The 24,243-nt window shown below is 38.0% G+C and overlaps 1 pseudogene; it reads right to left on the minus strand.

Moving 5' to 3' along the window:
* Positions 1–8,295: 8,295 nt before the first annotated feature.
* The window catches only part of LOC143671800 (pleckstrin homology domain-containing family A member 3-like), a 63,580-nt pseudogene continuing 47,632 nt past the window's right edge, over positions 8,296–24,243 (minus strand).

The following is a 24,243-nucleotide window of genomic DNA, read 5'->3' on the forward strand; positions in this document are numbered from 1 at the left end:
GTCAGTCTGTAAACACCGGGAAATGTGATTTCTGTTTTTCCTTTTTGTTGTTGTAGCTTCTGGCATTCAAGGAAAGCTCTGTCATAACACTAACTGGATACAACCTTAAGGAACAGACACCACAGAATCTAAATTCTAGTGATAATATATTAAAACATGAAAAATTCCAGGTTTCAATAAAAGATTACAAAGCACACAAATTAAGAGGAAGTTATAACCCAGGTAAAGGAGAAAATTAAAATGATCAAGAGAGAAACAAAAACAGAAATCAGGCTTCAATTAGAGATGAGAACAGAGCCAATCTGGTAAATCAGAATACAGGGTAAAAGATAAGTATTTTAGAACTTCACTTAATGTATGAAACCAAAGGATGAGACCTTTACTTTGTCCAAAACCTAAATTTTCTGTAACACACAATCTAACTCACCTGCCTGGATAGTTCATTTAAACAACCCAAACACATGGAGTCCATAATGGAAACAAGAGGCTGTAATTTTGTATAGCTTTATGTAATACCTGGATACATCTCAGAGTATGTTGGGCAGATAATGAGAAAGTATTGGCAAAATCCCTTGAGGGATTGGAGAAAAAAATATGGAACTATTAAATTTTACAACAATGGGAAAAGGGACTCCCAAATTGATAGGCCAAGCCTTTAATCTTAAGCTTGCTTACATGAAACTTATTTCTATAGTGGAGAAGTTAAGCCTACCTATAATTATGCCTAAGAGTTACTTCCTGAGAACCACTTTTATTTCTTAGATGTAGTCTCTCTCTCTCTAAGCCCAACTCTGCACATAAAAATCATTACCCTCTCCACTATGTGGAACATGACACCCAGTGTTGTGAGTCTACCTGGCAACATGGGAAAACATGATTCCAGGAATGAGCCTGGTCCTGGAACCATAGGATCCACAATGGCATCCTGACCAAAAGGGGGAAAAGAAATGTAATAAAATTAGGTATCAGTGGCCAAGAAAGTTAAATACAATCAAGAGGCTCTTCTGGAAGCTACACACATGAAAGCTTCAGCAAGTTACTGCTAATTGCCATGGCTTGCCAAACTCCAACTAACATCATTTTCATTAACCTTAAAGAACATCCAGGTCTATCTGAGATCCTAAAAAAGTTTCGTGCACTAAGTTTACTTTTCAGAAACCTAAAACCTTCAGATGGTTTCTAGGACAGATAAATCTTGAAACCCAGAAGAGCCAGTCTCTCCAAGAACATGAAGCAGTTACATCTCCCTATTCCATATTGGTGACACCCTTTTCTCAACATGAAACAGTTAAAATAGGGATAATCCAACTATCTCTAAAGATTGGGAGATGGATCAAGTGAGAAGGAGGAGTATATTAGAGAACTTAGGAGTTAACAAACACATATGACTACTGAATCAATAAATTGATATTTCTTTTAGTCTCCTGTGTCTTAGAGCAGCTAAAAGGAAAAACCTGAAATTTTGGAACTGTAACCCATACCAAACTATGAAACCTGTTCTATAACTATTTGTTAAAATGTTCTTCGAAATGCATTGCCTTTTTGTATATATGTTATATTTCACAATAAAAAATGTTTTAAAAAATCATCAAAAGAACTAGACCTAGGATTTACCAAAGACCTTTTAAAAATGGCCCTAATTAGGATGAGATTTTGTAGGTTTGTCCAGAGTGATACCCCGATAAATCCCAGAGTGATTTGAACAGTGAATAAAGAAGTATTTGCAAAGTTCCCTTGGGGGAATGGTGAGAAAGGGGGAAAATTCAAATTCCCCAAGTGGAGAATTCTTGATATTCTCACAAGCAGTGGGGACAATCAAAGCAATAGGCTGAGCCCCTAATCTTGGGGTTTGTTCATATGAAATTTAACCCCACAAAGGATAGGCTAAATCTACTTAAAATTAGGCTAAGAGTCACCCCCAAGAGAACCTCCTCTGTTGCTCAGATGTGGCCTATCTCTCTCTCAGCCAACATGACAAGCAAACTCACTGCCTTACCCCCTCTCTACATGGAACATGACTCCCAGGGGTGTGGACCTTCCTGGAAACTGGGACAGAAATCCTAGAATGAGCTGGGACTCAGCCTCAAAAGATTGAGAAACCTTCTCAACCAAAAGGGGGAAGAGCAAAATGAGATAAAATAGAGTGTCAATGGCTGAGAGATTCCAAACAGAGTCCAGAGGTTATCCTGGAGGTTATTCTCATGCATTAAATAGAAATCACCTTTTTTAGTTAAGGTGTAGGGGAGAGGCTGGAGGGAACTGCCTGAAAATGTAGTAGCCATGTTTCTTGAAGATGATTGTATAATGACATAGTTTTCACAATGTGACTGTGTGATTGTGAAAACCTTGTGTGTGATGCTCCTTTTATCTACCTTATCAACAGATGAGTAAAACATATGGAATAAAATAAATAATAGGGGGAACAAATGTTAAAATAAATTTAGTAGATTGAAATGCCAGTGATCAATGAAAGGGAGAGGTAAAGGGTGTGGTATGTATGAATTTTTTTCTGTTTTCTTTTTATTTCTTTTTCTGAATTGATGCAAATGTTCTAAGAAATGATCATGATGATGAATACACAACTATGTGATGATATTGTGAGTTACTGATTATATAACAAGAATTGAATGATCATATGGTAACAATGTTTGTGTTTGTATGTGGTTATGTTTCATAAATAAATAAAAACTTTTTAAAAAATGGCCTTAATTATGCCCAAAAAGCTTGAGGAAAACATTGATAAAGAACTAAAGGAAATCAGGAAAATGAAGATGAACGCAAAGAGAAATCAATAGAGAGATGGAAATTGTGAAAAGGAATCAGAGCTTAGGGAAATGAGAGGTGCAGCCCCTTAGAGGGCAGTGTGGTGGTTCCACAGGAGGCTAGGGGTGGGGTTGCCATATGATCCTGAAATCCCTTTGCTCAGTGTATGCTAGAGGAACTGAGTGTGGGGACAGGAATGGACTTTTGCACACTAGTGTTTATGGCAGCAGTGCTCATGATTCACAACGAATGGAGGTGGCCTAAGGGTACAACGATTGAAGAATGGAAAGGGGAACTATGGTGTACACATACAATGGACTACTCAGCAGCCCAAGAATAAATGAAGTTGTCATGCATGCAACTACATGAATAAACCTTAAGGACTGTGTGTTGAATGAAATGCCAGAAAGAAAAAGGCAAATATTACCATGCCTCAATCATATGGACTAACTATAATATAAAAATTCAGTGATCTATGGTCAAGAGCATGGGTTATCAGGTTGGGGCTTATTGTAAAGGATCCTAAATTATAAGCTCTTACAGAAGTCACATATATTCAGGAGGTGTAACTGTTAATTCTAAATTCTGAGATACTGAGCTGTTTGTATATAACATGGTCTTTCCCAGAAACTTCAGGTATTTATGTGAAACCTGAAACTCAGAGTTAGAGCTCTGAAGCTATGAAAGTTAGCATTACCCCATATAGGAACTGTTTACAAAAAAGTTAAAAAGTGATCAGACTTCAAGTAGACATATGAATGAAGTTAATCTGGATAGGACTAAGGTATATCAGAAGACTGGGTAAAGGATGATATCATCCAGATTTTAAAACTTCAACTTCTGTGTAAGGCCAAAGGGAGAGATGTTTATTTGATGTAAAATTTGTATTTTGGGGAGTGCATTTGCTAATTTAACTTGTATGGTCACCATAAGTACATAGAATCTTAAATAGGGTGTGAGATTTTGTTGGTTTGTCCAGCTTAGTGTGATGCCCTGATAAATCCAAGAGTGATTTGGGCAGTGAATAAAGAAGTATTTGCAAAATCCCCTTGGAGGAATGGGGATAAAAGGGGGAATATTCAACTTCCCCATTTGGAGAATTTCTGATATTCTAACAAACAGTGGGGACAACCAAATCAATAGGCTAAGCCCTTGATCTTGGGGCTCACTCCTATGAAACATTCCTGTAGTCTACAAAAAATTAGGCCTAAGGTTCACCCTCAGATAATCTCTTTTGTTGCTCAGATATGGCCTCTCTTTCTAAACCGGCAGTGAATTCACTGCCCTCTCCCTCTACATGGGACATGACTCCCAGGGGTGTAAATCTCCATGGAAATGTGAGACAGAAATCTTGGGATAAGACAGGACCTAGCATCAGGGGATTGAGAAAACTTTCTTGACCAAAAGGAGGAAGAAAGAAATGAGACAAAACAAAGTGTCAATGCATACTGGAGACCTGGGTTCAATTCCCGGTGCCTGCCCATGCAAAAAAATAAAGTGTCAGTGGCTGAGAGATTTCAAATGGAGTTGAGAGGTTATCCTGGAGGCTATTTTTATGCATTATATAGATATCACTTTTTAGTTTATGGTGTATTGGAGTGGCTGGAGGAAGTACCTGAAACTGTTCAGCTGTGTTCCAGCAGCTTTGATTCTTGAAGACCATTGTATAAAGGTATAACTTTTACAACGTGACTGTGTAATTATGAAAACCTTTGTGTCTGATGCTCCTTTTATCTAGGGTATGGGCAGATGACTAAAAAATATGGATAAAAAATAAATAATAGGGGGAACAAAGGCTAAAATAAATTGGGTAGATGGAAATACTAGTGGTCAATGAGAGGGAGGGGTAAGATGTATGGTATGTATGAGTCTTTTCTTTTTTCTTTTTCCTTTCTTTTGCTGGAGTGATATAAATGTTAAAAAAAATCGATCATGGTGATGAATACACAACTATGTGATGATGTTGTAAGCCACTGATTGTACACCATGTATGGAATATTTGTATGTTATGAATGTATGTTTGTATGTTGTTTTAGCAATAAAAACATTAAAAAAAAAAAAAAAGAAACCAGAACTGAAGATCACATATGCCCTAGAGGGGTTCAATAGCAGATTGGAGCTGGCAGAAAAAAGAATCAGAAGTTGAAAATAAGACAATTGAAATCATCCAGTCTGAGAAACAGAAGGAAGAATTAAAAAAAAGTGAATGGAGTCTGAGGAAACTGTGGGACACCATCAAGTGTACCATTGTATGCACTTTGAGAGTCCCAGAAGGAGAGGAAAGAAAGGAGCAGAGAGTCCATTCAAATAAATAATGGCTGACAACTCCCCAAGTTTAACTAAAGACATGAATATGCACATTAAAAATGCCTGATGAACTCCAAACAGGATGAATTCAAATAGACCCATGCTGTGGCTTAGTATAATCAAATTGTAAAATGTCAAAGATAAAAAGAATTCTGAAAGCTGAGAGAAGCAACATGTCACATACAGGGAGCCTAAATATGAATAAGTGCTGATTTCTCATCAGAAACCATGGAGGCAAGCAAGCAGAAGGATGACATACTTAAAGTTCTAAAAGCAAAAAATTGCCAACCAAGAATTATATCTGGAAAAACTGTCTTTCAAAAATGAGGAAGTGATTAAGACATTTTCCAAATGAACAAAAGCTGTGGGAGTTCATCACCACTAGACCAACCCCACAGGACATGCTAAAGAGAATTCTGCAGGTTGAAAGGAATGGACAACAGCAACAGATGGAAGCTGCATGAAGAAATAAAGCTCCCCAGTGAGGTAATCACCTGGGAAATATAAATGCCAGTACTATTGAATTTTTAATTTGTAATTTCACTTTTTACATCATGCAGGATCTAAAAGGCAAATGTATAAAATGTAATGATAAATCAGTAATTTAGTATTCGTAATGTATAAACATGTAATTCATGGCAAGAACTGCATAAAATTGAGAGGATGGATGCTGTAGGAACATAGTTCTTGTCTACTATTAATGTTAAGTTGGCATCAAAGCAAACAAGATACTTAGAGATTTAGGATGTTAAATTTAAGCCCCATGATGAGTACAAAGAAAACAGAGAATATAAAAGGTCATAGAGAAAGAAACTAGTGCACAGGTTGCTCATAGAGACAGAAATTAGACTAAAGGTCAGGAGGCATGTGGAATGGGGAATTAATACAAAATGGATGTACGGTTTCTGTTAGGAGAGATGGGAAATTTTTTTTTTTGTAACTCAAGATACATTTATTTTTCCATCAAAAATAAATCCACAAAAGAGTTTGGTTCATATGGGGAAAAAAAGCAGCTCCAAGTTACAATAAAAGTCATATTTAGGAATATAGTAAACTTGTTTAAAGCACCTGTTTCAAGGGGGAAAAAAGATACGAAACAGAAATGATTGCATTTACTTTTTAAAATATTGACAGAAAACTGTACATGAACTCGTATATTTGGACAAAGAAATAGAAAATGGATTTATTTTCTGTGGGTTCAAAAGCTTGTTATAAGATTTTCATTATGAACTTATCACTTAAAAAAAACTAATTACCAGAAAACTCCCTATCGGTAGCACCTTAACCTTTATAATCTTATCACTGTGCGAATGGCTAAACAAACTGTGGTATATACATACGATGGAATATTATGCAGCTTTAAGACAGAACAAAGTTATGAAGTATGTAACAACGTGGATGGACCTTAAGGACATTATATTGAGTGAAATTAGCCAGAAACAAAAGAACAAATACTGTATGGTCTCACTGATATGAACTGACATTAGTGAATAAACTTGGAATATTTCATTGGTAACAGAGACCATCAGGAGATAGAAATAGGGTAAGATAGTGGGTAATTGGAACTCAAGGGATACAGATTGTGCAACAGGACTGAATATAAAAACCCAGAAATGGACAACACAATATTACCTAACTGTAAAACAATTACGTTAAAACACTGAATGAAGCTGAATGTGAGAATGGACAAAGGGAGTAGGGCTGGGGTCACAAATTAAAAAAATAAAAAACTAATTACCAGAAAAACTCCCTACCGGTAGCACCTTAACCTTTATAGTCTTATCACTGTGCAAGTGTTTACAATAAAAAGAAAGAAAAAACCTGATTACCAATTTGAAAACTTACATTATCAAACTCCTTTTTTTAATCAGACATATGAAGTACAATATATAAGCAGAAAAAGATTCCACTTAATATAGAATAGTCTAATGACCTGTGTGCTATTTAAAATCATGAGCATTTTAAGTAGCAGTTTATCCAGATGCATATTAATGTATATATTTATAATTTATGTCTATTTTAAACTTAAGAAAGCCTATAAGAACAGATTTACTTTAATAAAATAAGCATCAAATATTAACTTTGAAAAAGAATCTCACATAAAACTACAAGAATAATTTAAAGTGAAATAGGTCACACCATTCTAAAATCATAAGCAACAAAAAAGTGTGATTCAATTGTGAATTTACCATGAGACCCAAATATATAAACAAAATCAAAACAATAAAAACACTACTAGCACTTGGTAAAGATTAAATAGAATATAAACAAATGTGAAAATACAATGCATTTTATGGTGAGTTTGAATGCAGAAACCATATTTTTATTAATAAAAAAATTTACAAGGCAAGCACTGACAAAAGATATGGGCAGACACTACCAAAAAGTGCTATTTGTTTTTTCATTAAATTATGCCATTTTCTAAAATGAGGAAAAGCAATCATCTTAACAGAATTTATTTTTTATATAAATATTCATAAATTTAAAAATGTCTTTAGATAGTCAAAAGAGCTGCGAACATTAATATCTTGCAACAGCAACTTCATGTCATTTAGAAAAAAAAAAGCGCAAAAATCCTCTTCCATTGAAAGTCATTTATTTCTCTGGTGTAAGTGAGCAAGGTCACTACCACACTGACCACTTTTCTATAATGTATATATACACATCTTAAATTTGGTAGGTCCCAAAAGATAGAATGCAATCATTTTTCCACACAACAGAAAAATAAATAAATAAAAATTAAATACTTTAACCCAACATTTGGTATTGACAAATCAGTAGTGTCCACTTTACCTATGAAGGACAACATGGTCCGGTTTTTTAAAACCTCCTCAATGTGTCATGGTATTTGGGTTAAAAACATTTAGAATATGAAGTATTCCTTTTTTGCTTGAAAGAACACAATACAATCACCATCAGGCTACTATTATAACTCACTTTTAGCTGGAGTAAAGTGACCATTTACCTGGTCCATGGGACACGTTCCTTCAAACTGAAACCTTATGCCTGTAAGATTTCACATTTATAAGCTAGAATATGTCAGTCCGTCACAGTCTTTTAAAAAAATATCAATCTTTGTCCTTGTGTAGTCAAAATGTTACACAATCGTTTGTTTAAAAAAAGAAAAGAAAGATGCACATTCACATTGTGAAGTTATTAGGAAAATACTCTCGCCCAAATAAACTATATAAAGGTAAAATACACTTCAAAGGTATGTGGGTTGTTTTTTGTACAATAGTCTATAAAGTGCAGAGAAAACCTAAGAGAAAAACTACTCCTTATAACAATAGTTTAATTACAGCAGCTTTTGCATAGCAATACTTAGAGGAAGTTGGGCTATCTCTTCTCAGGAAGAGACGGATGCAAAAGGATCTTCTGATTCCGCTTTTTTTTTTTTCCGGCCATTAATCTGCTTTCTTCAGGAATGGTAACAGATCCCAAATCTCCATTAAGTGTATTTCTTGAGCAGTGAACAGGTCTATCTGGATCTTCAAGGAAACTATCATTACAGGAATCTGTATCTGAATAAGTTCTTCGGCTACGCTGGAATAATCGGTGATGTGTAGATATGGATTCGTTTATAGAATGACTGCTCCTCTCTGAAATGCAAGAATCAGGGTGGCAGATAGAACGCTTCATCATCAGAACAGGAAAAGGTGACACAGGAGAAACTAAGGCATCAGGATGAGGAAGTTGAAACATCTCAGATTTAAACTTGGCATTCGCTATCTTCACACATTCCTCAAGTATTGTGATGAACATATTACAGGTGGTACTAAGCAAAGAAGAGGCTTCATGTATGTTCTCCATGCTGGAAGATGAATGGCTCTCATCATGGTGAACAAATTCTTGGATTGTATGAACTTGCTGTTTTAGGAGGTCACAGTAGAGGCAGAGTCTGACATTTAGGTTTTCAGAGATTCACTAATTTCACTTATTTCTTTTTCTTTTTTAATCCTAGTATGTCAAACATGCTTTGGAGCTCCCCAGAGCAACCAGCCACCTCTGTCTTTCAGCTGCATTCACCACTTTCATGTAGAAATACTGCTTTCCTGGAATGATTAATTCCATTCTTGTGTTGTCTGCTGAATGGACTTTAGTTTCACAAACTACCATCTTTATACTTCCTGTGCTCCCTTTGCAAACATCATCCTGTGAATCATAGTAGGACAGGATTCCATTATCTAAAACAAATGAACGAGATAGTTGGTCCATTTCTACAGAACTCCTTCAATGCTTCAGAGTCCTGGTGCTCCCTTCTCTGAGATGGGAAAATTTCAGTAATGGAAGATGGTGAGGGTACTGTAACGTAGTGAATAATATTAATCACACTGAATGGTATGCTTGGGAGTGGTTGAAATGAGAATGTTTATGTTGTATATATGTTTCCACAATTAAAAAAGAAAGAGCAATTAAAGAGACAAAGACAATTCAAGAGATACATGATCCTGAGCGGAATCTAACATGGGAGAAGAGAAGACACAAAATAACTTTACTTGGGCATATAAAAAAATGTAATATAGACTGTAAGCTCTATATCCATGTCAAATTTATTGAACTTGATTACTGCACTTAAGGTAGTTATAAAAGTGAATATCCTTAATCTTAGGAAAGGTACATGGCAGCATTAAGCATTCAAGGAGTATGCTGTATAGAGCTGTGATTGTTAGGTTCTGGTGTCAATTTGGCCAGGTGAGGATGCTGAGTAATCTGGTCAGGCAAACACTGGCTTGACCATCAGTGCAAACATTTCATGGCTGGTTGATAAATCAGAAAGCTGATTTATTAAATCATCAGTCAGTTGATTGCAGCTGTGGCTAACCACATCTATGATCAACTAATGGCATGTCTCCCAGAAGTGGGATAATTCAATCAGTTGAAGACTGCTGAGTCTTTTTCAATGCTTTTCAATCCTTCTTCAGCCACTGAGCCTCTCCTATAGAGTTCATCAAGACCCTTCATCAGAGCCACCAGCCCCACACCCTGCCCTACAGATTTTGGGCCCTTCATTTCCATGGTTGTGTGACACCTTTATAAATCTCATATTTAAAGATATCTCCTGTTGGTCCTGTTTCTCTAGAGAACCCTAACACAGCTTAGAACTTGGAGTGGTTCTTGAGAAACAGGATCTTAAAAATGGGTTTTCACCATTGGTTTTCTATTATAATTAGACTCAAAGGCACTAATGACTCTGTTTCCAATAATCAAGATGGCGCTAACAGTCCAAGGGGTGAGTTGTCAAGAGAGATATGCAAAAATCACTATCTGATTCTGCTAATTGTATGCTTATACAAGGCAAGGCTCTTGGTGAGAATGTTTTTGACACTAATGGAGTTTGTGGAATCAAGAAGTATAATGACGTTAGCTAGTTGTTGATAAATACGCTGGATACAGTTATGAATGAAAAGGATGAGCTGAACATTTCAAATTTAAAACTTAAGTGCCATGTGAAAGATGTAGCACTTTCCATGTGTGCTCTGAAAGGGAATCTAGTTTCCTGCGGTTGCAGACTTGAGATCTCTGAAAACTGAACACAGCCTCATTTTGTGAGTAGCAGATTTACAACATAAACTAAAGTCTCAACCTTGCAGGGTGTCTCCTGTTAAAGTAAGGACTTTGATTGGAAAAGAATGGAATCCTAAAACTGGGGAGTGGTATATCTGGCTTGATAATGATGGCAATAGGGACATCTGCTGAGCCTTTACTAGATAGACCTGTAACGGACTGTCTTGAGGAAAGAACTGCCCCACCTCCATCCTGCCCTGCAGAAACATCCACCCAACTCCAGCCTGCCCTGAGAAAAGTGCTCCCCGACCTCAATCTTGCCTTGAGAAAACAGCTTCCTGGACTCTGGTCTGCCATCCAACATCCACCAAAAGAGATTAACCCTTCAGTGCCTGTTAAATCTGTAACCACCTTCCCTTGGGAAACAGCCCTAACTCCTCTGTCTGGAGTGACTAATCCAGTTTCACCAGAAGAAACTGCAAATGAATGCCCTGAGGTAATTAGCTTGCAAGACACTTCTATTTCTTTTCATGACACACTGCCACCACCCAACAGACCCCAAAAGATGAGGTACAAAACATGACCCATGAGGAGGTATGCGATACTCCAAATGAACTGCATGAGTTTCCTAATCTATATAGAATGATCAGGGAAATATGTGTGGGAATGCATATTAAGGGTGTGGGATAATGGTGGATGGAATATAAAGTTGGACCAAGCTGAATGTATTGATATGGACACACTAAGCAGAGATTCTGTATTAATGTTGTAGTTCAAGGGGTCAGAAAGAGCATTAACAGCTTGTTTGGATGCTTGGTTGAAACATGGATAAAAACGTGGCCAACATTATCTGAATTCAAAATGCCAGAACTGCATTGGTATAACGTAGATGAGGGGATCCAGAGGCTTAGAGAGATTGAAATGTTAGACTGGATTTATCATGGAAGTCCTACTCACACATCCCAGGAATGTTTAGAGGACAAATCTTTCACCAGAACTTTGAGAAATAAATTTTTAAGACTACCTCCATCATCCCTAAAGAGCTCTATAGTTACCCTTCTCTTTAGGTCAGATATAACTATGGGAATTGCTGTCACTGAGTTGGAATCCTTAAACACAATGGGGTTGATTGGATCCTAAATTGGCTGAAGACATGTGGCAACAATTAATAACCATAGACAAGGTGGGCATGGCCACCATAATGAACAGTAGACTCAAAGTAGCAGTCAAAATAATCTGACTCACAGAGACTTGAGGTGTTGGCTTATAGATCATGGGGTACCTACAAGTAAAATAGGTGGGCAGTCTCCTAAATACTTGTTTGAGCTGTATAAGCAGAATTCAAGATTAAGTGAACAGAATTATAACCTGAATTACAAAAATAGGGGATCAAGTCCCCTTAATTAATTCCCAGAATTGAGACAGCTTACAGACCCAGAGTCATACTTTTACTGTCCTGCCTCAGGAGTATATCAACTCTCCAGCTCTATGGCACGATCTTGTCCACAGGGACCTTGATGATTTCTCCCTCACACAAGACATCAAACTGGTCCATTATATTGATGATATCATGCTGAATGGGCCTAGTGAGCAAGAAGCAGCAACTACTCTAGACTTATTGGTAAAGCATTTGCCACTCAAGGGATGGGAAGTAAATCCAACAAAAATACAGGGACCCTCCACTTCAGTGAATTTTCTAGGTGTTCTGTGGCATGGGACATGTTGAGATATCCCTTCTAAGAGGAAGGATAAACTGTTGAATCTGACCACTCTTAAGACCAAAATAGAGGCACAAGACCTTGCTACCTATCATAACATGCCTACCCCCAATCAGGACCATTCCAGCCAATCCTAAAGAACACCTAGGGCAATATAGAAGATTCCACAAGGGTTCCAGACACCAGAGTAACTTTCCAGAAACCTACAACCTCCAGATGGGTCCCTGGACCAGATAAGTCCTGAAACCTAGCCCAGCTTCTCCAGAACATCAGATAGTTCCATCTCCCTACCCCATATTAGTGACAGACCCTTCCAATATCAAAAATTTAGAGTTGCCATAGCCCAAACAACCCAAAGAGTCGTATGGAAAGATCAAAGTTGATGGTGGAATTATACATAGAAAATACAACTTAACAAATGAATATGAAAGCTGAATCATTAAATTGATCTCTTTTAGTCTCCAGTATTTTACAGCAGCTAGAAGTAAAAGCCTAAAATTATGAAATTGTAACCCATGTCAAAGTCTGAAATATGTTCTACAACTAATTGTGGTGCTGTGCTATAAAAAAATTTATAGCTTTTTTGTATATATGTCATTGTTCACAAAAAAGAAAGAAAAAAACTCGATGTGATGATAAAAAGCTATTTAAGTTCTCTAGCCTCCTATATTCTGGAGCAGCTAGAATGAAAAATATGAGAGGATCATATGGTAGCCCATGACAAACTCTGGGATCTGTCCTGTAACTACATGTTAAAAAGTGCTTTGAAAACTCTTGCTTTTTTATTTCTTTGCTTTATATATATGTTATAGTATACAATAAAAAAAATAGAGGCACAATGCCTAGTTGGCCTCTTTGGATTTTGAGAGAACGTACTCCTCATTTGGGTATACTACTCTGACCCAGTTACTGAGTGGCCAGAAAAGCTGCTCATTTTGAGTGGTGACCTGAACAAGAAGAGGCTCTGTGACATGTCTAGGCTGCTGTGCAAGCTGTTCTGCAACTTGAGCCATATGTTCCAGCAGATGTAATGGTGCTGGAAGTTTCAGTGGCAAGTAGGAATGCTGTCTGGAGCCTTTGGCAGGCCCCTATAGGAGAATCACAGTGCAGACCCTTAGGATTTTGGAGTAAAGACTTACCATCCACTGCAGATAACTACTCTGATTTTGAGAAACAGCTGTTAGCCTGCTACTGGGCCTTAGTAGAAACTGAACACTTAACCATGGGCCACCAAGTTACCATGAACCTGAGTTGCTTATAATGAGCTAGGTGTTGTCTGACCCACCAAGCCATAAAGGAAGGCATACACAGCAGCACTTCATCATAAAATGGAAATGGTATATAAGACATAGGGCTCAAGCAGGTCCTGAACCTGTAAGTTACATGAGGAAGTGGCCCAAATGTCCATGGCCCCCACTCCTGCCACATTACTGTCTCTTTCCTAAACCAGAGGAATGGTTTCTTGGGGAGTTCCTTACAGTGTGTTGACCGAGGAAGAGAAAACTCAGTCCTGGTTTACAGATGGTTCTGCATGATATGCAAGTACCATTCGGAGGTGGAAAGCTGCAGCACAAAAACCCCTTTCTGGGATGTCTTTAATGGTTCCTTCCACTGGGATGTTCCTCCCAGTGGGAGGATCTTTGAACTATGCACATGGTTGTTCATTTTGCTTGGAAGGAGAACTGGCAACTGGCTGTTGCTAATGGTTTGGCTGGATTGTCAGGGACTTGGAAGGAGCATGATTTGAAAATTGGTGACAAAGAGGCCTGGGGAAGAGGTAGGTGAATAGACTTTTCAGACTGAGCAAAGAGCATGATGGTATTTGTGTCCAATATGAATGCTCACCAGAGGGTGACTTCAGCAGAGGAAGGTTTCAGTATCAAATGAATAAGGTTATCCATCCTGTGGATACAAATCAGCCTTTTTCTCCAGCCACTCATGCCATTGCCTAATGGGCTTCTGAACAAAGTTGCAATGGTGGTAAGGATGGAGGTTATGCATGGGCTCAACAATATGGGCTTCCACTTCCCAAGGCCAACCTGGCTATGGCCACTGCTGGGTGCCCAATCTGCCAGCAGCAGAGACCCACACTCAGTCTCTGATATGACACCATTCCCTGTGGTGATCAGACTACTACCTGGTGGCTAGATGATTACATTGGACCACTTCCATCATGGAAGGGGCAGTGATTTTTTCTAACTTGAATAGACACATACTCCAGATATGGGTTTGCCTTCCCTACACACAATGTTTCTGCCAAAACTACCATCCATTGACTTAGGTAATGCCTTATCCACCATCATGGTATTCCATACAGCATTGACTCTGATCAAAGAATCCACTTCACAGCAAATGAGATGTGGGAACGGGTTCATGCTTATGGAATTCTCTGGTCTTACCATGTTCCCCATCATCCAGAGGTAGCTGTGTTGATAGAACAGTGGAATGTCCTTTTGAAGACCCAGTAACAGTGTCATCTAAATGGCAATACCTTGCAAGGATTGGGCAGTGTTCTCCAGGAGGCTATGTATGCTCTGTATCTGCAACCACTCTATGGTGCTGTTTCTCCCATAGCCAGAATTCATGGGTCCAGGAATCAAAGGGTGGAAATGGGAGTGGCAACATTCATTATCACCCTTAGTGATTCACTAAGAAAATTTTTGCTTCCTGTCCCTGAACCATAACCTCTGCTGGTTTACAGGTATTAGTTCCAAAAGGAGGAGTGCTCCTACCAGGAGGCACAAGAGTGATTCCATTGAACTGAAAGGTAAGACTGCCACCTGGCCACTTTGAACTTCTCGTGCCACTGAATTAACAGGCAAGGAAGGGGATTACTGTACTGTCTGTGGTGATTGAGCCTGACTATTAAGGGGAAAAAGGACTACAACTACACAATGGAGGTAAAGAAGAGTTTTCCTGGACTACAAGAAATCTCCTCAGTCTTCTCTTATTACTACCATGCCCTGTGATTAAAGTCAATGGAAAACTGCAACAACGCAATTCAGGCAGGACTATCAATGGCCCAGAAGATTCAGGAATGAAGATTTGGTTCACCCCACCTGGCAAAGAACTACAGCTCGTTGAAGTGCCTGCTGAGGGTAAAGGGAACATGGAATGGGTAGTGGAAGAAGGTAGTGATAAATATGAACTATGACCACATGATCAATTACAAAAATGAAAACTGATTATATGAATATTTCCTCCCTGTTTTGTTATGAATATGTTTGTAGTTATACACAATCAAATATCTTGTTTTCTTATCATATAACATAGTTGTATTATTCATGTTATAGTATTTAAGTCATAGGATGTGACATTTAAGAGTGAATGTTACTGAAGTAATTGAACCCTATTGTGGACAGATGTAGCGTGTTTCTGGTTGTATGTGGGAGAGTTAAGTATTTTCAAATGAAATATATGTCCGTTATTGTGTTCTATTTGGAATTTAATCATGTTTCAAGGTGATGCACATAGCTGCCAAGTTGACAAGGGGTGGACTGTGACAGTCAGGTTCTGCCATCAACTTGGCCAGGGTATGATGCCCAGTCATATGCTCAGGCAAGCACTGGCCTGACCATCGCTGCAAGGATATTTCATGGCTGGTTGATAAATCAGAAGACTGGTTTATTAAATCATCCATCAATTGATTGCAGCTGTGGCTGATTACATCTGTGATCAACTAAGGGCATGTCTCCCTCAAACGAGATAATCCAATCAGTTGAAGGCTGTTAAAGAAGAAAATAGGCTCTTTCACTGCTTCTTCAGCCAGAAAACCTCTCCTGTGGAGTTCGTCCAACCCCTTCATTGAAGCCACCAGCTTCACAGCCTGCCCTATGGATTTTAGACTCTTCCATTCCCACGGTTGCATGAGATAACTTTATAAATCTCTTATTTACAGGTATCTCTGGGTGGTTCTGTTTCTCTAGAGAATCCTGACTAACGCAATAAGCTACACTCAAATGTTCAGAAAATGGACAGATAATTAAACAGCAGACAGACAAATGGTTAGGTAGATAGAGAGATATAGATATCAATATAGAGATAAAGCTAGAGATAGACATAGACATAAATACAGATACAGCTATAGATATAGACACAACTACAGATATAGATAGATGATATAGATATAGATAGAATGATATGGTGAATATCACAAAAATGTTAAATTAGTGGATCTGGGTATCCTGGAGGATAGAGATATGTTGGAGCTCTCATATGGGGTTTGTATTATACTTGTTACTGTCCTGTAGGTTTGAAAGTATTTCAAAATAAATTGTTTTTTTTAAAAGGAATAATGGACTCATTCATACTACAGCATGGATGGACACTGAAAATGTTATGCAAAGTGAAAGGATCTAGGCCAAATATTATAGGATTCCATCTATCTGAAAGGTCCAGAAGAGGCAACTCCATGGAGACAGAAAATATATTAGAGGTTTCCATGGGCTGGAGGATGGGAGAACTGGAAGTGACTGCTAATGGCTGGACAGTATATGGGTGGGGGCATGTAAATGTAAATGTTCTGGAATTAAACAGTAGTGATGGTTGCACAGCATTACAATTGTGCTAAAAGGCAATGGGATGTATAATTTAAAATGGTTAAAATAGTGAATTTTGTTATGTGAGTTTTCCTTCATTCAAAAAAAAAGAATAAAATGTAACCTAATTTACAAACATGCGTACACACATGTGCATGCAAGCACATATAACAAAACAAGGAGATTCTGATAAACTGCCACAGCAAAGAGGAGTTAAAGAGACATGAAAAATAAATGTATTCTGGTACTTGAGATGTGATTTTGGCATGAAAAAAAGATATTAGGTAATAACTAAGAAAATCTGAACAACTTATGGACTTTAGTTAATAATATTTCAATATTAGTTTACTAATTGTGATGAATATAAAATAGTAATGTAAAATATTAACAATGGAGAAAATTGGGTGTGAGATTTGTGGGAATGCTCTATTATCTTCACAATTTTTCTGTAAGCCTAAAACTATTCAAAATTTAAGAATTACTTTTAAAAAGTCACCAAATTGGTGCTCTTATAAAGAGTCCTAGATGTTAAGCACTTAAGGCACTCACATCTATTCCAAAGTTGTAAGTTATTTCTAAATTCTGAGATACTGAGCTATTTGTGTATAACCTGGTCATTCCCTGAAACTTAGGGTATTTATGTAACACCTGCAACTGAGTTAGAGTTCTGAAGCTATGAAAATCAGTGTTACCGCATACAGCAACCATTTAAAACTTTGAAGGGGTGATCAGAGTTCAACTAGAGATATGAATGAAGCTGATATGGATAGGACTAATGTGAATCAGAGTAAGGGTAAAGGATGATATGATCCATATTTTAAAACTTCAACTTCTGCGTGAGACCAAAGGGAGAGATGTTTATTTGGTACAAAGCTTATATTTTGGGTAGTGCATTATCTAATTTAACTTATATGGTCAGTTTATTGAAACACTATAATTACATGGACTCTTGAGTAGGGCATGAGGTCTTGTTGGTTTATTCAGGCTAATGTGATGCCCTGATATCTACTAGAGGAATTTAAGCAGAGAATAAAAATGTATTCCCAAAGTCCCCTTGGAGGACTGGGTAGAAGGAGGAAATATTATACTTCCTTATATGGGGTATTCCTAATATTCTTGCAAGCAGTGAGGACAACTATTTCAATTGGCTGAGCCCTCAATCTTGGGATTTGCCCCAGTGAAGCATTCCTACAAATGAAAGCTAAGCCTATTGATAATCATGCCTAAGAGTCACCTGTTGCTCAAATGTGGCCACTCTCTCTAAACCAACTTGGCATGTGAACTCACTACCATTCCCCCTTGTGGGACATGACTCCCAGGGGTGTAAATTCCCCTAGCAACGTGGGAGAGGGCTCCCAGGATGAGTGGAACCCACATCATGGGATTGAGAAAACCTTTTTGACCAAAAGGAAGAGAGAAATTAGATAAAATAAATTTCACTGACTGAAGGATTTCAACAGAATTGAGAGATTATCCTGGAGGTTATTCTTGTGCATTATATAGATACCCCTTTTTAGTTTATGGCATATTGGAGTTGCTAGAGGGAAGTACCTGAAACTGTTTAACTGTGTTCCAGTAGCCTTGATTCTTGAAGATGAATGCATAACTATATGTTCAAATTTGCTAGATGCTGGAATGCAATATACCAGAAATGGAATGGCTTTCTAAAGGGGGGATTTAATAAGTTGCTAGTTTACAATTCTTAAGGCCAACACAATGTCCCAATTAAAGGAAGTCTATAAAAATGTCCAAATTAAGGCACCAATAAGAGGTTATCTTCACTCAAGAAAAGCTGATGACGTTCAAGCTTTCTCTCTCAACTGGAAAGTCACATGGTGAATATGGCTATGTATTCTACCTTCCTCTCCAGGCCTCTTGCTTCATGAAGCTCCCCCAGGGGCATTCTCCTTCATCTCCAAAGGTCACTAGCTGGTGTACTCTGTAGTTCTCATGTCTCTGCTGCTCTCATCATTCTCAAGCTTTCTCCAAAATGCTTCCTCTTTTAAAAGATTCCAGTAAAGTAATAAAGACCCATGTGGAATGGATGGAGCCACATCTCCCTCTATTCAAAAGTTAATACCCTGCCCAAGAGTTACTTCTGGAGGACCTCTTTTGTTGTTCAGATGTGGCCTCACTCTCTCTATACCCAGCTCTTTAAATGAAATCATTGCTCTCTGCACTATGTGGGACATAACATCCAGGGGTGAATGATTCGCTGGAGCATGGGAGATGACTCCCAGGGAGGAGTCCAGCCCTGGCACCATGGGATCAGCAACACCATCCTGACCAAAAAGGGGAAAAGAAGTGTAACAAAGTATCAGTGGCTGAAAGAGTTCAAATAGTGTCAAGAGGCTGCTCTGGAGGTCATTCTTATGCAAGCTTCAGTTAGATATTGCTACTTATCATAATTTGCCAAACCCTAACCAAAACCATTCCTTAAAAAAAAAAACCCTAGGGCAATATATAAACTAAAAAGTTTCCATGCACGAGAGTAACTTTCCAGAAACTTACACCCTCCAGATGGGTTCCTGGACCAGATAAGTCCTGAAAACTAGAGGGCCCAGCCTCTCCAGAATATCAGCTAGTTCTATCTCCCTACCCATATTATTGGCAGCCACTTCCAACATGAAAAAGTTAGAATGGCCATAGCCCAAATACCCCTAAAGAGTGGGATAGAAAGATCAAAGGTGATGGTGGAGTTATACAGAGAAGTTCACATTTAACAGATGAATATGATTGCTGAATCATTAAACTGATATTTCTTTTTGTTTCCAGTATCTTAGAGCAGCTACAAGTAAAAACCTAAAATCGTAGGCGTGTGGCCAAGATGGCGGCTTAGCAATGTGCACATTTTAGTTTGTCCTCCAGAACAACTACTAAATAACCAGGAACAGTACAGAACAGCTCCTGGAGCCACGTCAGTGACCAGACACACAGCGTACCCCAGTCTGGACCAGCTGGATTGGCTGCCAGCCTCCCCAGAACTGTAAGTTCCCCAAGCCGCGGCGGCCAGTGCCACTCATAGATAGGCTGCTTCCCAGAGGAGAATGGAAAGAGACTTTAACAGCAGCAGGGGCTGAGTCCAAACAAACACCAATTGTGGCATTAATTAACAAATTCTGACTACTAAAAAAATAGGCCTCCAGCTCAGGTGAACCTGGTCAAGGTGAGGGTCGCTCATTGGGCTAATGGAAAAAGAGGAAAGGGGAGGAAATGGAGGTTTTTGTAGCTGTGTTTCTATGGAGGCTTGGCTGCCTCTGCATTCAGTGGCAGAACTTCGTGGGCTGCAACTGCCCCAGGCATAGGCAGAAACGGGTTGCTTTCAGGGCGCGTCTCCCACCTGTGCCTTCCCCAGGGGAGGGGTGAAGCCCAACTCAGGTGGAATCCCTCCCTCAAGGAATTCAGACACCAGGGCTTGGCAATTTGAAGCCATTGAAACCAGCCTACAACCTCTCCTCTGTCTCCACCACACCCCCAGCAGGGAGAGTCTTCCAAAGTTAAAGGTGCCACATCATCTTATGCTGGTGGGACCCGCAGGCAGACAAGCACCACATACTGGGCAGGATAAGAAAAACAGAGCCCAGAGACTTCACAGGAAAGTGTTTTAACCTGCTGGGTCTCACCCTCAGGGAAAACTGATGCAGGTGACTCCTTCCCCCTGATAGGAGGCCAGTTTAGTCTGGGAAAACTCAGCTGGAGTCTATAATACCTACATAGACCATCCTGGGGGAGAGGGGAAGGCACCATACAAGCAGGGCAAGAAAGAAGAAAACAAGAACCAAAAAATTATCCTCTGTTAAAAAAAACCAAAGCTAGAGGTCGAGAAAAAGCTGAACTGAATGTCAAAGAACAGATAGACAACAAATTCATCCAGCAAGAAAACCCTAGGTAGGAGAAGTGAAAGCAATCTCCAGAATAAACTAATTAAGGTAATTAAATGTCTAGATGCCAGCAAAAAATAACAAATCACACCAGGAAAATTGAAGATATGGCCCAGTGAAAAGAATAAACCAATAGTTCAAATGAGATACAAGAGCTGAAGCAATTAATTCAGAATATATGAACAGACATGGAAAACCTCATCAAAAACCAAATCAGTGAATTGAAGGAGGATATAAAGAAGCCAAGAAATGAACAAAAAGAAGAAATGGAAAGTCTCAAAAAAAAATCACAGAACTTATGGGAATGAAAGGCACAGTAAAAGAGATGAAAAAAAAAAAAACAATGGAAACCTACAATGGTAGATTTCGAGATACAGAGGATAGGATTAGTGAACTGGAGGATGGAACATCTGAAATCCGACAAGAAAAAGAAACTATAGGGAAAAAAATGGAAAAATATGAGCAGGGACTCATGGAATTGAATGATAATATGAAGCGCACAAATATATGTGTTGTGGGTGTCCCAGAAGGAGAAGAGAAGGGAAAAGGAGGAGAAAAACTAATGGAAGAAATTATCACTGAAAATTTCCCAACTCTTATGAAAGACCTAAAATTACAGATCCAAGAAATGCAGCATACCCCAAAGAGAATAGATCCAAATAGACATCCTTCAAGACACTTATACTAATCAGAATCTTAGAGGTCAAAGACAAAGAGAGGATCTTGAAAGCAGGAAGAGAAAAGCAATCCATCACATACAAGGGAAACCCAAGAAGACTATGTGTAGATTTCTCAGCAGAAACCATGGAGGCAAGAAGACAGTGGGATGATGTATTTAAATTACTAAAAGAGAAAAACTGCCAACCAATAATTCTGTATCCAGCAAAATTGTCCTTCAAAAATGAGGGAGAAATTAAAACATTTTCAGACAAAAAAATCAGAGAGAATTTGTGACCAAGAGACCAGCTCTGCAAGAAATACTAAAGGGAGCACTAGAGACAGATATGAAAACACAAAAAAAGAGGTGTGGAGAAGAGTGTAGAAAGAAGGAAAAGTAGATATGACATATAAAATCCAAAAGGCAAAATGGTAGAAGAAAGTACTACCCATACAGTAATAACACTAAATGTTAATGGACTGTACTCCCCAATCAAAAATATAGACTGGTAGAATGGATTAAAAAAACAGGATCCTTCTATATGCTGTCTACAGAAAACACATCTTAGACCCAAAGATAAACTTAGGTTGAAAGTGAAAAGTTGGGAAAAGATATTTCATGCAAATAACAACCAGAAAAGAGCAGGAATAGCTATACTAATATCCAACAAATTAGACTTCAAATGTAAAACAGTTAAAAGAGACAAGGAAGGATACTATGTACTAATAAAAGGAACAATTCAGCATGAAGACATAACAATCATAAATATTTATACACTGAACCAGAATGCTCCAAAACACATGAGGCAAACACTGCAAACTCTGAAAAGGGAAATAGACACATCTGCCATAATAGTTGGAGACTTCAATTCTGCACTCTCATCAACGGACAGAACATCTAGACAGAGGATCAATAAAGAAACAGAGAATTTGAATATTACAATAAATGAGCTACACTTAACAGACATTTATAGGACATTAAACCCCAGAAGAGCAGGATATACCTTTTTCTCAAGTGCTCATGGAACATTCTCAAAGACAGACCATATGGTGGGTCACAAAGCAAGTCTCGACAAGTTTTAAAAAGATTGAAATTGTACAAAACACTTTCTCAGAACATAAAGGAATGAAGTTGGAAATCAATAATAGGCAGAGAGCCAGAAAATTCACAAATATGTGGAGGTTCAACAACATACTCTTAAACAGCCAGTGGGTCAAGGAAGAAATTACAAGAGAAATCAGTAAATATCTCGAGGCAAATGAAAATGAAAACACAACATATCAAAACTTAAGGGATGGAGGAAAGGCAGTGCTAAGAGGGAAATTTATTGCCCTAAGTGCCTATATCAAAAAAGAAGAAGGGGCAAAATTTCAGGAATTAACTATCCACTTGGAAGAACTGGAGAAACAACAGCAAACTAACCCCAAAGCAAGCAAAAGGAAAGAAATAACAAAGATTAGAGCAGAAATAAATGAAATTGAGAACATGAAAACAATTGAGAAAATCAATAAAACCAGAAGCTGGTTCTATGAGAAAATCAATAAGATTAATGGGCCCTTAGCAAGATTGACAAAAAGAAGAAGAGAGAGGACGCAAATAAATAAGATCAGAAATGGAAGAGAAGACATAACCACTGATCCCACAGAAATAAAGGAGGTAATAACAGGATACTATGAACAACTTTATGCTAATAAATACAACAATGTAGATGAAATGGACAACTTCCTAGAAAGGCATGAACAACCAGCTTTGACTCGAGAAGAATTAGATGACCTCAACAAACCAATCACAAGTAAAGAAATTGAATCAGTCATTAAAAACTTCCCAAAAAGAAAAGTCCAGGACCAGATGGCTTCATATGTGAATTCTACCAAACATTCCAGAAAGAATTAGTACCAATCCTGCTCAAACTCTTCAAAAAAGTTGAAGTAGAGGGAAAGCTACCTAATTCATTCTATGAAGCCAACATCACCCTCATACCAAAACCAGACAAAGATATTACAAAAAAAAGAAAACTACAGACCAATCTCTCTAATGAATATAGATGCAAAAATCCTCAACAAAGTTCTAGCAAATCGAATCCAGCAACACATTAAAAGAATTATACATCATGACCAAGTAGGATTCATCCCAGGTATGCAAGGATGGTTCCACATAAGAAAATCAATTAATGTAATGCACCATATCAACAAATCAAAACAGAAAAATCACATGATCATCTCAATTGATGCAGAGAAGGCATTTGACAAAATTCAACATCCCTTCCTGTTGAAAACACTTCAAAGGATATGAATACATGGGAACTTCCTTAAAATGATAAAGGGAATATATGAAAAACCCACAGCTAATATCATCCTCAATGGGGAAAAACTGAAAACTTTCCCCCTAAGATCAGGAACAAGACAAGGATGTCCACTATCACCACTGTTATTTAACATTGTGTTGGAAGTTATAGCCAGAGCAATTAGACAAGATAAAGAAATACAAGGCATCAAAATTGGAAAGGAAGAAGTAAAACTCTCACTGTTTGCAGATGATATGATACTATATGTTGAAAACCCTGAAAAATCCACAGCAAAACTACTAGAGCTAATAAATGAGTACAGCAAGGTGGCAGGTTACAAGACCAACATTCAAAAATCTGTAGTGTTTCTATACACTAGTAATGAACAATCTGAGGGGGAAATCACGAAATGAATTCCATTCACAATTGTAACTAAAAGAATAAAATACTTTGGAATAAATTTAACTAAAGAGACAAAAGACCTATACAAAGAAAACTACAAGTAACTGTTAAAAGAAATCACAGAAGACCTAAATAGATGGAAAGGCATACCGTGTTCATGGATTGGAAGACTAAATATAGTTAAGAT

The sequence above is a fragment of the Tamandua tetradactyla genome, chromosome X (assembly GCF_023851605.1).
Source record: "Tamandua tetradactyla isolate mTamTet1 chromosome X, mTamTet1.pri, whole genome shotgun sequence".
Taxonomy (NCBI): Eukaryota; Metazoa; Chordata; class Mammalia; order Pilosa; family Myrmecophagidae; genus Tamandua; species Tamandua tetradactyla.